Source organism: Papio anubis, chromosome 4, assembly GCF_008728515.1.
Source record: "Papio anubis isolate 15944 chromosome 4, Panubis1.0, whole genome shotgun sequence".
Taxonomy (NCBI): Eukaryota; Metazoa; Chordata; class Mammalia; order Primates; family Cercopithecidae; genus Papio; species Papio anubis.
The window spans coordinates 39,894,079-39,909,993 of NC_044979.1; positions in this window are offsets into that span (position 1 = coordinate 39,894,079).

Genomic DNA, 15,915 nt, shown 5'->3' on the forward strand with positions numbered 1-15,915 from the left:
TGTTTAAGCCCTTTAAAGATTTAAAACAACATTCTTGTTTTGTTTTGTTTTGTTTCGTTTTAGAAATTATATTAACAACACAAAAGCAGTTTTCTCATAAATTATAGAAATTTGTAATGCTCTTGATAATTATTCAACATCTTAGTTTTTAAAAAAGGAGAAAATAAATTTTATTCTTCAAATTTACTTTTTAGACAGTGTTAGTAAGATATAATTGATATACATATAACTAAGCATATTAAGTATATACAGTTTGAAGTGTGGACATATGCATCCACCTGTGAAACCATCCCATAATCAAGGTAACAGACATATCCATCACCTCCAAAACTTTCTTTGCATCTTTTTTTTTCAGTGTTAAGAACATTTAATATAAGATCTATCCTCTTAATTGATTTTTTATTACTATACTTAAGTTCTGAGATACATGTGCAGAATGTACAGGTTTGTTATAGGTATACACACACCATGGTGGTTTGCCACACCCATCAGCCTGTCATCTACATTAAGTATTTCTCCTAATGATATCTCTCCCCTAGCCCCTCACCCACTGACAGGCCCTGATGTGTGATGTTCCCTTCCTTGTGCCCATGTGTTCTCAACTCCCATTTATGAGTGAGAACATGCAGTATTTGGATTTCTGTTCCTGTATTAGTTTGCTGAGAATAATGGTTTCCAGCTTCATCCATGTCCCTGCAAAGGACTTGAACTCATCCTTATTTATGGCTGCATAGTATTCCATGGTGTGTATGTGCCACATTTTTTTTATCCAGTCTATCATTGATTGGCATCTGGGTTGGTTCCAAGTCTTTGCTATTGTGAATAGTGCTGCAATAAACATGCCTGTGCATGTAAAACACCATTAGTAGCTGACAGTTGTATAAAAATAGGCCTTGGCCTACTTTGTCCAGCAGGCACTATTTTGTGAAACTCTCAGGACGATGCTAAGATACTTTGGGGCTGTTTCTTTCTCCCTCAAGGCTGCCTCACCCTAGAACAGTGCATTAATTCTCTAGAAGCCTGTTCTCCTGAGTTGATTCTCTCCCTGACAATCTAGTGGCAGATTAAGCTAAAATTCCCAGTAGCTCCTCTCTGAAATGCTCCCTGAGCAGGATTCTGTAAGCTGTGGCCATGAGATGGAAGTGGAAATGATCACAACTTATAAAAGCCAGTGTCGTATGGCCAAGGCTATTTCTTTGTCTCAGCAGCTGGCTGGCTCAGTTATACTTAATCAGAACCCTTTGTGCTCACTGAATTCGTCATCTGTTAACACTTATTCAGGCAAAACTGTTTGGGTGCTAAGTCAAAAATCCCAGAGCATGACACTAAGGAAATCTACCTAAAAGGATATTCTAGAAGCCTCACACTCACCCACCTAAGACCACCTCTTCCCTAAACTAATCCTAAGAATGCTTGGTTTGAGTATACAAATGTAGGGAGATTTTGTCAAAATAGTACTCAACATAATGTCAACAACTGATAATTTATGTCTTTGCAAGAAATAGTATCATAACATTATATTTGTATCAGATTAATGAAAAGTTGTATTTAATTTAAACACTATCTTTAATATAATTTTACACCTTCTTAGATTATTTCTCTTAAACGTGGTCATCAAATGTTACAAAGAAGGTCACATGCTGTTAAGATCAGAGCAATAGCACATAAATAAAATATATATATATATAAAAACAATAAAAAAACCCTACTTCATTCTGAAATTTCACTTCCCTTATGATTGCAAACATACTTGGTTTCTACCTCAAATTGTTAGTTTCCAAGCCTATAAAGAAATCCTTTTATGCTGAAATTCCTGGCAGGTAGTCTAAAATTGTGCTAACAACAAGTATTAATGGTGTTAGAAAATATCAGATTCTTTCTTCAAACTCATTACATAAGACACAATGTGCTTCACAGGTCTCTCCAGTTGTATGTTATCACTGTGTGCAAAATTCTTCATCATGTCTCTTTGCTTTTTTACTCCATAATCAATTAATCAATATTTCATTTATGGAGCCCTCAGTATTGTACTGGGCCAGGAATTTTCAACCCTGACTTTTGCATTTGCATCTCCTCTAGGAATCTTTCAATATTATATAGATTTCTGGGCCCTGTGCTAGATTTCCTGTGGGGTATAACTTTGTCATATTTTTATAAACACTTTCATATATGATTCTGATATGCATGTGGGATTGATAAACTCTGTGCTTGGACTTGTGGGAATACAGAAGGGCAAATAAAAGAGACTAGTTAGGAATAACCTAATAAGTCTTAGTCTTTTGATGAGTTATTGTGTTGTAATTTAATTCTCATTACTATTCTATAAGGGATTCAATTTTTCTCCTAGTATCAAAAAATACTCATGAAATCAAAATTGCTTTTAAGATGAAGTCATATCTCCCAAAGCCCATAACCTTTCCATTAGGCAAAGAAGCAAGCCACAGCTAAATTGAGGCAATGAAGCAATCAGCAACTACCAGAATCCTTTTGTCCTGATCCTTGCCCAGATCATGGGGCGTCTAGTGTCTCAGTTGCTACACTGGCTCCACTCAGCTGCAGGTACTTAAGAACATAACTTGCAGATTCAAGTCCACCAAGGGTTAAATTGTTCCTGTCTGACTAAGCCTTACAGAAGTAAAGAAAGTCGTATTCTCTAAGTGAGGTATAAAATACATTTTTTATCTCAAGCTTGGTATGTCTGGAAGAAGGCTTATAACACCTTTGATTATAAATGTTAAATAAGATATTCTTTATAAAATATCCAGCAAAGTGCTTGACATAGATATCAGTATTTTAACTGACATACCCTTCCTCTTCCTACTACACTCTACCCTGAAGAGGAAAAATATGAAACAAAATAAAAGTATTTCGAGGCTTTCTAAATGCCAGCCCATTAGACTAAGACATTGATGCCTTATTTACTTCCACAGGCTGGTGTCTTGTCCTATATGTATGACCGCAGTCAGCACTTCTGTCTTGAAATTCCAGCTACTGCATCACAGCCCAGGATTAGCTTCCCTATATGAATATTAATTGCTATGATAGAGGTTGGTGAGCCTCTCTCCCTTGCATATAATGATTTAAATGTTTGGCTATTTATTTGCAGAGCTATCCTATAGGATTAGAAGCCTTGCCCTGACCCTAACCGCCCATATTTCTCATTTAACTTCTCCTAGTCACATTATGCCACACTTTCATTTTGTGGGTTTTGTAAATTATAAAGCTATGAGAAGAAGGAAAACTCCTGATTTGTTTACATTTTTACTAACTTCCTTTAAAGGTCAAGATAAAATATCCATTTTATAGAACATTGGCATGAAAAGGGAGATTATTATTTAGTACTACTCAATATCAGACCTGATATTAATGCTTCACATATAACATGTATGGAAAAAAAAATCTGAAAAAAAGTTGGGATTTTTTGTTGTTTTTTGTTTTTTTGTTTTGCTTAAAATGTTTTCCAGACCCCAATTCCAATGAAACAGCTGATGTCAACCAGTCTGAAGACCTCTCCACAGAGGAAAAAATAAGCATGAGAAAACGGTTTCTTCAGCTTTCTATCCTATGACTTCACCCTACTCTTCAACCACTCAATGATTTCCATTCTTAAACCAAGTCTAAAAGCCCTAAAACCCCTCTCTCCAAACTCCTTGAAGAGATGGATTTGAGGTTTCCTCTGTATCCTCATCCAGCATCCCTACAATTAATCTTTTCTCTGCTGTTGTCTCTACATATTGATTTCCCATGTGCTTCAGGCAAGGAACTAATTAAGGTTACAAAATGAGTATGAAAATCAGTGTAGAGGAAGAAACAGAGGAAAACAAACAAATAAACAAACAAAAAACACTAGGTTATTGTGTGATGTAGTCTAAGGAGAGAATGTGGAGAAGAAAAAAAAAAGTCCCAAAAATGAGACAACAAGTGTTCCACCATTAATTATTAGGAGAAGAGGAGCCAGTAGTGAAATCTAGAAGGAAAGGTCATTTAATAAGAGAATTAAAAAGTGAGAGAAGTGAATGACAGAAACTAAATGGAAATGTTGTTTTGGGATGGAAGGATGAGCTAACTCTCAGATATGAGAAACTTCAAGAAGGATGCCTTCAAATAAGGGAAAATGATGTTACATAAATGATCACACTCTTTTTCCTTTCTTCTCTTTTTCCTTCCTCTTTAAATTAGAATTTCAGAGCTCATTCTCAGAAATTTTAATTCAAAATGTCTGCAGCAGGATCTCTAGAGCACAGATGATTCCTATTCAAGTGATCTGAACTCCACTTTTAAAAACTTTGTGAGAGAATTATTAGAAAATAAATTGTTCCTTAAAAGGAAAAAAAATGAAAAAAATAACATTAATTTACTTTAATCCCTAGGTAATTTGTCTGCTTACTAAATTTTCTATAATTCCATGGAAAAGATGACCCAACAGAAAATAGAAAAAAGGAGTCAACCCTTGGTGTTCACCTGTTAGATGTCTTATTCTCTGATATAAAAGAAAGGAGCTCATGTGTATGGACAGAGATAGTGAAACATTTGATGAGTAAAAGCAAGTCTTCCTATTCATAAGAATAGAATTATAGGGGGAACCAGCCCCCAATATTTCAACTTAGGTTCTTTTCTATTTTCCCTAAGTGTCAGTCAGTCTGAGAAATAAAGAGAAAGAATACAAAGAGAGAAATTTTACAGCTGAGCCTCTGGGGGTGACATCACATGTCAGCAGGTTCTGTGATACCCACCTGAGCTGCAAAACCAACACGTTTTTATTAAGGATTTCAAAAGGGGAGGGGGGTACAAATAGGCAGTGGGTCACAGAGATCACATGCTTCCTAGGGCAATAAAAGATCACAGGGCAAATGGCAGAACAAGATCACAAGGTCAGGGTGAAATTAGAATTACTGATGAGGTTCCATGTCCCACTGGGCATGCGTTGTCATTGATAAACATCTTAACAGAAAACCAGGTTTGAGAGCAGACAAACAGTCTGACTAGAATTTGCCAGGCTGGAATTTCCTAATCCTAGCAAGCCTGAGGGCACTGCAGGAGACCAGGGCATATTTCATCCCTTATCTTAAACCACATAAGACAGACACTCCCAGAGTGGCCATTTTAGAGACCTCCCCTTCAGAATGCATTCCTTTACCAGGGTTATTCCTTGCTGGGAAAAGAATTCAGTGATATTTCTGCTATTCGCTTTCTGCAAGAAGAGAAATATGACTCTGTTCTGCCCGGACCCACAGGCAGTCAGACCTTATAGTTATCTCCCTTGTTCCCCGAAAATGACTGTTATCCTGTTCTTTTTCAAGGTGCCCAGATTTCATATTGTTCAAACACACATGTTTTACAAGCAATTTGTACAGATAGTGCAATCATCACAGGGTCCTGAGGTGATATACATCCTCAGTTTATGAAGATGATGGGATTAAGAGATTAAAGTAAAGACGCATAGGAAATTATAAGAGTATTGATTGGGGAAGTGATAAATGTCCATGAAATCTTCACAATTTATGTTCAGAGACTGCAGTAAAGACAGGCATAAGAAATTATAAAATTATTAATTTGGGGAACTAAGAAATGTCCATGAAATCTTCACAATTTATGTTCTTCTGCCATGGCTTCAGCCAGTCCCTCTGATCGGGGTCCATGACTTCCCACAACATAGAATAGACTTCCTAGGGTAAGTGGGAAGGAAAGCAGAGAGGGATGCAATTTTTGAGAGCCAAGATGAGGAAACCAGACCTGAAAGCACCATGTGGTGTGGTAGGAAATTGAGATAGCATTCACTATTGCCAACCCTTACTCCAGTGAGCACATTCTGTTGCTAGTCACCAAGAACTGTGTGCAAACCCAGTTAGGACCAACAGGCCATCTAGCCTTCCTTTAAGAATATCACTTATTATCTATAAAATGCATCATCTGAACTTCCAATTGTGGTTCACCAAAGCTCTTATTTGACAATGACAATATATTGATAAGTATCGCATGACTTCCTGATGGGAGTGATGCTCTGTGGCCTTGAAGTTCACTGGTACCTGCTCTGACTGGTCTCATACAACCTCTAATTTGACAACCTTGGGAATTTTTAGCTCTTGAAGACTAAGGGAAGGCTATGGAAATTCGCAAATAACACCGTAAGAAAGGAAAAGCTACCCACCCATGCCTGAGAAGAATTAAGTGGAATTAGCTAGAAACTTACACTCCCCCAATCTGGGAAAGTACAAAAACTGTCCACTGCATATTCAATTACATTCTTTAATCATTCAACACATATTTATTGAGTGCTCACAATCCAGCAGACACTGTTCTGATCTACTCAGAGTGCGATGAGAAGCCAGAGGTGATCCCTGAGCAGAGAACTAACAAGGTTGGCCTTACTTGAAGTGAGATTTTCCTGGGCTCTATGTTGAAACAAAAACAAAGGCAGGGGTAGGACCAGCTGGTTGGATATTGTCGTCATCCAACCAAGAGACGATTGAGCTTTGACGATGGTGGCAAAGCTTACTATCTCTACTAGGTATAGAGGGGTTGTTGGATACTGGATTTTTGCAGGATGGTAAATATTAATGAAATGAGGAAGGCTAAATAGGTATGAGAGGAGTTGGCAAGACAAGTTAGATCTAAGCATACAGGCTTAGGACGTTCTAGCTGCCTTCAGCCTTGGCACAGAAATTGCCTAGCCCATTTTCTTGGGGTCTTTGACTAAGAAACAATCTCTTCACCTTTTGTTAACTATCTGGACTCATAATAATTGGACAGATCACTCTCATTTTATCTATGCAGGGTCCTATGTCCTAAAGAAAGGAGCCACGAGTGAACAAATATGTAGATATAAATGCTAGAATGTGTTGTACTGACTGTGTGAGCAAAGAAAAGAATTTAAAGAAGGTCTGAACATGATATCCAAGTGTTTCGTGGGAAAAGTGCTCTTGATCAGGAATACGAAGGAAGCACAATTTATGAGGCGGGAGAGGAGGAGAAGTTCTGTAGTTGCTCAACAGGCAGACTAAAACTTCTGAGGCAGGAATGGCTAGGGCAAGTTCAATGGACACTCTGCCCTCCCCTGAGATCCAAAATCTTATAAGTCTTTAGAAGAGTAAATTTAATGAGAGTAGGAAATGGGGCTTTTAATGGGCAAATCTTCTTCAAGAGAAAATATAAAAATTTCTGTCAAAGATGTAGAAATTGAAAAAGAAATCTATCAAATACATACACTCAAGAGACACATATAAAGTTACTGTTTCTTATGATTTCTGAAGAGGTACAGTGAATTAGGCTACAGAATTAAGCGAGTTAGTTTCTATAATTAAAAGAACATGCTTATTCAATTGTTTATCAAAGGTGACATTATACAAAACAATGAAGGATATGTTATATCACTTGAAATTTGTTAAGCAACTGTTAATACTACCCTACTAGACACTTTACCTGTGTTGAGAAATTTGAGTCTATATGAGATTAAATAACTTGTCCAGGATATAAATCTTAGATTCTAACCTAGCTCTGTCTTAGGATCTTTTTCATTGTTAATGCTTTTTCACAACAGGCCTGGGTCTGTCAGCATTTATGTAAGAGCTTATTTTCCAGTTTTATTTGCTATTTTAAAAAATAGATAGATGGACTTATCCTTTCAACTGAAAAAAAAAGAAAAAGAAAAAAAAAAAAAAAACAACTAGGACCTCTCCCCTAAAAACAAACAAAAAACCAAAAAGGACACATATGCTAAATAACAATAGACACTAGACATTGGGAATGAACAGATATCAGGTAACATTCCCTAGGTGATGATAAACAAACAAAATGAGCCATATGGTTATCCTAGCTTACTGCCTTGATAGAGTTTTCAGGCAATGACTCAAGTTTGGAAAATTTCTTGAGTTGAGTGCAGAGTTGAGATTCCAAGGAGGCAACGGGGAAGGTAGGGATCATAGGACCGACTGTCAGAGATGAGGAAACTGCACACAGAAAGAACTCGAGAAACCTGAGGAGGAAACAGTAGCCAGCACACATACATGTCTGGGAATTGTGATGTTCTAATTATTCAGACTGGAAAACCTCACAAGCCACAAGGCATTAGGTAGATTACAAAGACGATATTGTCTCAGTGTTAGGAAATAATTAGCCTTAGACAGAGTACTGCTCTGGACCCATTGAACAAAAAGGTGAAAACAAGATGTGATAGGATGAAACTGCTTTTAAGCAACATAAATGAGTCTCAGAAAAACTTAAGAAAATGTACAGGCATACAAAAATATCTAGCATCCAACATGGTAAAATTCACAATGAAGGACATTCAATATGACATGCAAGGAAAGGAGGACAATGTGACCCAAAATGAAGAAAAAAAGTCAATTAATTGAAAACAAAAACTGATAGAAATGTTAGAAATAGCAGACAAGAACATTGAAATAGTAAGTATAATTGTACTCCAAAGTGTCAAAAATTCAGAGTCCTGAAAGATATAAAAAACACAAATATAAATTCTAGATGTAAGTTGTAATGACTACAATATATGAAATGGTAAATACACTGACTGAAATAAAGTCAGAGTAGATGTTGCCAAAAAATGAATAGTGTACATGAAGATGTAACTATAGAAACTATACAAAATAAAATTCAAAGAATAAATAAAAAGCATCAGAAAGTCGTGCAATAACTTTAAGCAGCTTAATGTACTTAATGTGAAAGAGATGCGAGAAAGGGTTGCAGAACAAATATTTAACAGAATAATGGGCATTTTTTCCCAAATTTCAAGAAAACTATAAATCCACAGATCCCAAAAATACAAGAAAGCTCAAGTGCAGAAATAAAAAGAAAACTAATTAAAGGTACATTCTAATTAGCTAGCAAAAGTCAGTGAAAAAAAATTATTAAAGTTTCTGGGAAAACAGAAGACACATGATCTACAGATGAATAAATAGCAGATAAATGACAGCAGATTTCTTATCAGACAAAGATGTAAAAAGTCAGTAGAGCAACATTTTAAAAATACTGAAATAAAAGGATCTACAAACCAAGAATTCAATGTCTAGTAAAAATACCTTTCAAAAATAAATGTAAAATAAGGTTGTAATTCTTAGACCTATAATAGCTTAAAAAATTTATTATCAGCACACTTACAATACAAGGAATATTAAGGGCAATCATCCCAGATGAAAGAAATTGACACCAAATCAAATATGGATCTTCACAAAGGAAAGAAGAACACGAGAAATGGTAGCCCATGAGTAAAAATATAAGGTTTTATATTTTTATTTAAATATATATTTAAATATTTTTATGTAAATATATTTTTATTTAAATATCTTTAAAATATTATTCACTATTTATAAACAAAAAAATAAATAGTATGGGACTTCTGACATGAAAGTAAAACATTCAGGAGAGGAAAAATTTTAGTGTACTATTTTAAGGTTCTTACCTAATGTTAGCACAGTGTCACTTATCATTAGACTGTGATAGATAACTATAAATCAGAAAACATCAGGTAAAATAAGAAGAGAGAGAGAAAATGACAATAGGTCAATGTGAGAAAAATTGGACCCAAAAATATTAATAAATCTAAAAGAAGGGAGAACAGGAAAAATGGAACAAAACCCACAAACCTATAGGGACAAATATTTTTTAAAAGCAATATTTAAACCTAATTATTTGGATAAATCACACTAAATATAAATAGTGTCTATGTACAAATTAAAGAGGAGGTCATATTAAATAAAAGCAGCAAAATCCAACTATATGCTATCTACAAAAATGTATTACAAACATAAAATAACAAATAGGTTAAAAGAGTATTATAAAAATATACTGTATTAACACTAATAAAAAGAAAGCAATGTCAACTACATTAACAACAAAGTAGATTTCAAAACAAAAAATATTACTAGGAACCAAAAATAAGCGAACACAGAATTAATAAAAAGGTCAATTCATAAAGATAACATACCAACTCAAAATGCTTTCTGGAGCTTCAAATTATATAAAGAAACACTGATGAAACTTCAACAAGAAATGAACAAACAAATAAATACAGGCCAAGATTTTAATACCTCTTTTTCAATAACTGATGGAAAAAGTAGGCACAAAATCAGTACAAATATAAAAGATGTGAGGACCACTACCCACCAATTTGATCTAAATTACATTTTTGGAATATTACCCCAAAGACAGTAGAATACAGATTCCTTACTAGTGCACAAAAAATTTACCATGACAGACCATATTCTGGGTCATAAAATAATTCACAATACAAAGAATGTTCTCTGACCACAGTGAAATTATGAATATAATAGACTATCAATGACAAAAAGAAAAAGCAAAAGTATATCAAAATTTAAAAAACATACTTCTAAATAACTCATAAGTCAAAGACAACATTGACAAATAAATTGAAATGCATTTTAGCTTAATGAAAATTAAAATACAATACATTTGTTTTGGTATGCCACTCAAGTATTATTAGGGTGTATTTATAACAATAAATACTTACAGTGGCAAAAACAAGAGCTCTAGAATAAATAACCCTGGCTTTCACCTTAAGAAACTAGAAAAATAAGTCCCGAAAGTCCTAGCCAGAGTAATTAGGCAAGGAAAAAGATAAAAAGTATTCAAATTGAAAAGGAAGAAGTTAAATTGTACCTGTTTGCAGATGGCATGTTCTTATATAAAGAAAACCCTAAAGACTGCATTAAAAAACTGTTAGCACTAATAAATAAATTTAAAAATTTGCCAAATACAGTCAACATCCCCAAATCAACAGCATTTCTATAAACAAATCACAAACTAGCTGAAAATTCAATCAACAAAACAATTCCATTTAAAATAGCTACAAAAATGCAATCCCTATCAAAATATCAATGTCATTGTTTTCAAAGAAATAGAATACCAATCCTGAAATTCATATGGAACCAAAAAGACCACAAATAGCCAAAGCAATGTAGAACAAAAAGATGGTGGCATCACATTACCAGGCATCAAAATACGCTACAAAACTATAGTGAACCAACATATAGAACAATTGAATAGAATAGAAAGCACAGAAATAAATCCATGCATTTACAGCCAACTGATTTTGAATGAAGTAGTCAAAAACACAAAGTGGAGAAAGGACAATCTCTTCAATAAATGGTTTTAGGAAAACTGAATACCAACATACAGAGAATGAAATTGGACCTTTATCTCACACTATATACAAAAATCAACTCAAAATTAACAATTTGAATGTAAGTACTGAAGCTGTAAAAATACTCGTAGAAAATGCAAGGGGAAAGTTCCATGGTATTGGCCTGAATGATAATATTTTTGGATATGACCCCGAAAGCACAGGCCACCATAGCAAAAAGAGATAAATGGGATTACATCAAACTATAAAGCTTCTGTTCAGCAAAAGAAACAGTCATCAGTGAAAAGACAATTTACAAAATGAGAGAAAATATTTGTAAACCATATATCGTATAATGATTTAATGTTCAAAATATATAAGGAACTAAAACAATTCAATAGCAATAACACAACTTGATTTTTAAAATGAGCAAAGACCTGAATAGACATATTTCAAAAGAAGACATACAAATGGCCAAGAAGTATATGAAAAGATGCTTAACATCACTAATCACCAGAGAAATGTAAATTAAAACCACATTGAGAAAGGACCTCACACCTGTTAAAATGGCCATTATCAAAAAGAAAAAAGATAAATGTTGGTGAGGTTGTGGAGAAAAGAGAACCTTTGCACACTGTTGGTGGGAATGTAAATTAGTATAGCTATTATGGAAAATGGAAAGGAGGTTTTTCAAAAAACTAAAAATGGACTTGTTCTATTATCCATCATTTCCAGCAGTCCCACCACTGGGTATGTATATCCAAAGGAAATAAAATCAGTATGGTCAAGAGATGTCTGTACTCCCATGCTTATTGTGGCATTTTTCATAATATTAGGACATGAAATCTACTTAAGTGTCCATCAGTCAATTAATGAATAAAGAAAATGTGGTATATATACATAATGGAATAATATTCAGCTATCAAAAAAGAATAAAATCTTGTCATTTACAACAACCTTGATAAATCTGGGGGACATTATATTAAGTGAAATAAACTAGGCACAAAAAGACAAATACTGCATGATCTCACCCATATGTAGAATCTAAAAATGTTGATCTTATAGAAGCAGAGAATAAAATGGTGGTTACCAGGGACTGGGGCAATGTTGGGGCATGGGGCTGTGAACGTATTGGTAGAAAGTTACAAAATTTCATTTAGATAGGAGGAATAAGTTCTACTGTACAACATGGTGACTATAGTAAATAGTGATATATTGTCATCTTGAACATTGTTTAAGAGAATATATTTTAATTGTACTCACCACAAAAAAATGACAACTTTGTGAGATAATACATATGTTAATAAGCTTGATTTAGTCATTCCACAATGTATGTGTGTGTGTGTGTATATATATATATTTCAAAACATCATGTTATACATGATAAATATATACAATTTTATGTCAATTAAAAAAATTAGGCCAGTCATGATGACTCACTTTCAGAGGCTGAGGCAGGTGGATCACTTGAGCACAAGTATTAGAAATCAGCCTGAGCAACATGTTGAAACCCTGTCTCTAAAAAAAAAAAAAAAAAAAAAAAAATTTAATTAGCCAGATGTGATGGTGTATGCCAGTGATCCCATCCACTCAGGAGGCTGAGGTAGGAGTGTTGCAAGTGGGTCAGTTCAGGTTCTTTTTTGTTTGTTTGTTTGTTTTGTTTTGTTTTGTTTTTTTATGACGGAGTCTAGCTCTGTAGCCCAGGCTAGAGTGCAGTGGCCGGATCTCAGCTCACTGCAAGCTCCGCCTCCCAGGTTCACGCCATTCTCCGGCCTCAGCCTCCCGAGTAGCTGGGACTACAGGCGCCCGCCACCTCGCCCGGCTACTTTTTTGTATTTCTTAGTAGAGACGGGGTTTCACCGTGTTAGCCAGGATGGTCTCGATCTCCTGACCTCGTGATCCACCTGTCTCGGCCTCCCAAAGTGCTGGGATTACAGGCTTGAGCCACCGCGCCCGGCCAGTTCAGGTTCTTGATTTGGCTGCACAAAATAGTTTGAGAGTGAGTCCAAAGTGAAAGTCATTAAAGACGTTTACTGCAAAGTGGGAGTACACTCAGAGCTGATCAGAGTAGGCTGCTGAAAGCAGGTGCAACTGGTGAGACAGCACCATATGGCACTGTAGAACTTTTTATAGGAATTTTACATGATGATTCATAAAGGGGTGGGAAAGGGTGTTGCTATTCAGCATGGTATGGGTGATTTCTTAAACCTGCATGCACAGCGGCTGCACATGCTAGTACATACATCACATATGTCATTAGCATCTAAAATCTCCACCCCGGGTGTGTTTTAACTGTTATAATGAACACAGGTCAGCCCAAGGACACTAATCGTGGGTTTCTACACTTGCGAAATTTGGGAATTTTTCACTTCTGCTCCTCTACTTCTTTGCTGCAGAATGTTCTAACAATGAGCCCATGATGATGTTTGTACGTTGTTGGACAGTTTGTTTCATCCATCCATTTTACGTGAGTTTTCCTCTTTAAGTGAGGCTATATGACCACTCTGTCCAATTTACCTCAGGAGGATCACTTGAACCTGGAAGGGTGAGGCTGCAGCAAGCCGTTATCACACCACAATACTCCAGTCTGAGCAACAGAGCAAGACTCTTGTTTACAGAAAATAAATAAATAAAAATTCAAAAAGAAACTATTAAAATAAAAATAAGACTCAAAGTAAGGAGGGTTGAAATAATAAATATTCAAAAATAAACCAGTAAAATAGAACTCACACAATAATACAGAAAATCAATGAAACCCATTAGAGAAAATTAATAAAATTGCTAATCCTGTATTTAGATTGGCTGGAAAAAGGTAGAAACCCAAACTATCAATTTAGTTTCCAGTGGCACCAAAAGCTTAGTAGGGAGACATTATGAACAATAGGGAGATATTATTGGAACAATTTTTTGGAACAATAAATTTAGTAACTTAAACAAAATCGACAAACTTACGGAAAGATACCAGCTACTAAAGGTTACTCATGAAGAAATAGGTATACTGAGCACCCCCATATCTCTTTTTAAAACATGACTTTGTATTTAAAAGCCATTTCAGAGAGAAAACTTGAGAAACAAATGGCTTCACTAGTGAATTCTATCAAACATTCAAACAAAAAACGATACCAATGTTACAAAAATTGTTCCAGAAAATAAAAATACAGAAAATACTTCCCAATTCTAATGGAACTAGAATTAATGTACTACCAGAGAGATATAGATATTGTTAAAAAAAGAACAGAAATTTAAAAAACAAATTAAAATAATTTAAAACAGAAATTTAAAAATTTAAAACAGAAATAAAAAAAAAAACTAAACAATACTTTAGCAAGTTGAATACAATGGATAATAAAGACAATATATCAGAGTCAGTAATTCAAGGCTGGTTTAACATAAAATAATCAATCAGTGTAATTCACCATTTTAACAATCAAAAAAAAAAAAAAGAATATCTCAATAGATGCAGCACAATCATTTGACAAAATCCAGTGTTCACTCCTTTTGAAAATATTCAGCAAACTAGAGACAGGAGGAACTTCCTCCAACCTGATAACAAACATCTTTAAAAAAACCTACAGCCAATATCAACTGAATGTTGGCATATTAAATGTTTGCCTATGAGGAAAAAGGCAAGAGAGTTGGTGCTGACCACTTTTACTTAACATTTTATAGAAGATTCTAGTCTCTAGTCGCTGTGATAAGGCAAGCAATTAAAAATGAAAGAACTAAAGCTTTGTCTGTATCTTTAGCCATAGAAAACATAATTGTCTATGTTGCAGTACAATGACTTTTACAAAATAGTCTCTAAGACTAAGTGAGTTTAGCAACATTACAAGACAAAAGATCAACGAAAAAATCAATTACATTTCTACATATTGGCAATGAAATATCAGAAACTGGAATTTTAATGCAATTAAAACAGCATCTAGTAATATGAAATACTGTCTGACAATAGGTGTGAAAAATCTGTAATCTGGAAACTACAAAACTTTGAGAGAGAAGTTAAAGAAAGAATTAATAAATATACAATATATACTACTATTATGATTTGCAAGTCTTGGCATTCTAGTATGCCAATTGTCCTCTAATTTCTCAAAGCATTCACTGCATTTCAAACTAAAATCCAGAATATTTTCTTGTAGAAATTAACAGACTAATCGTCAAATTCAATGGAAATGCAAAGGACCCAGAAAAGCCTAAAACACTTTTAAAGAGATTAAACATGAAGGACTAAAACTGTCTGATTTAAGATTCGTTACACATTTATAATTATCAAAACAGTGCATAACTGGAATAAAGATTTTTTAAAAATACATTAATAGGACAGAGTAAATTGCCTAGCCATAGACCTCCACAAACTGCTATATAAAGTTGAGATCTTAATATTTACCTTTATTAATTTTATGTTCAATGAGTACATGTGGTATTCTGGATCAGAGATAGAATACTTATTGTTTTTATAATCAAAACTGTTTCACCCACCCATTGCCCGAGTTGTTACCCCTGTGGTAATGTAATGAAAGCAAGGTAGAACATTCCTTTTATGCCAGGAATCAGACCCTTGATAGGTGACTAATGGTTTGAATGGATTCTCTCTGCTCAGACACAAGAGGCAGAGGAGCTACTGCCCCTACCCTCGTGAAACAAAAACAAAAACATTTGCTCATTGGAATTGGAGTGGACAAGATTATGGACCCTCACTCCAATCATTCGGAATAAAAATACATCTTTTTAAGGGCTAAATAAGCCTGTGTTCGGTCTTTTATGACCTAGACATGTCTCCAAGGTCCTAGGCACATTTTCTCTTAGAACGTAAACAGGTGCCT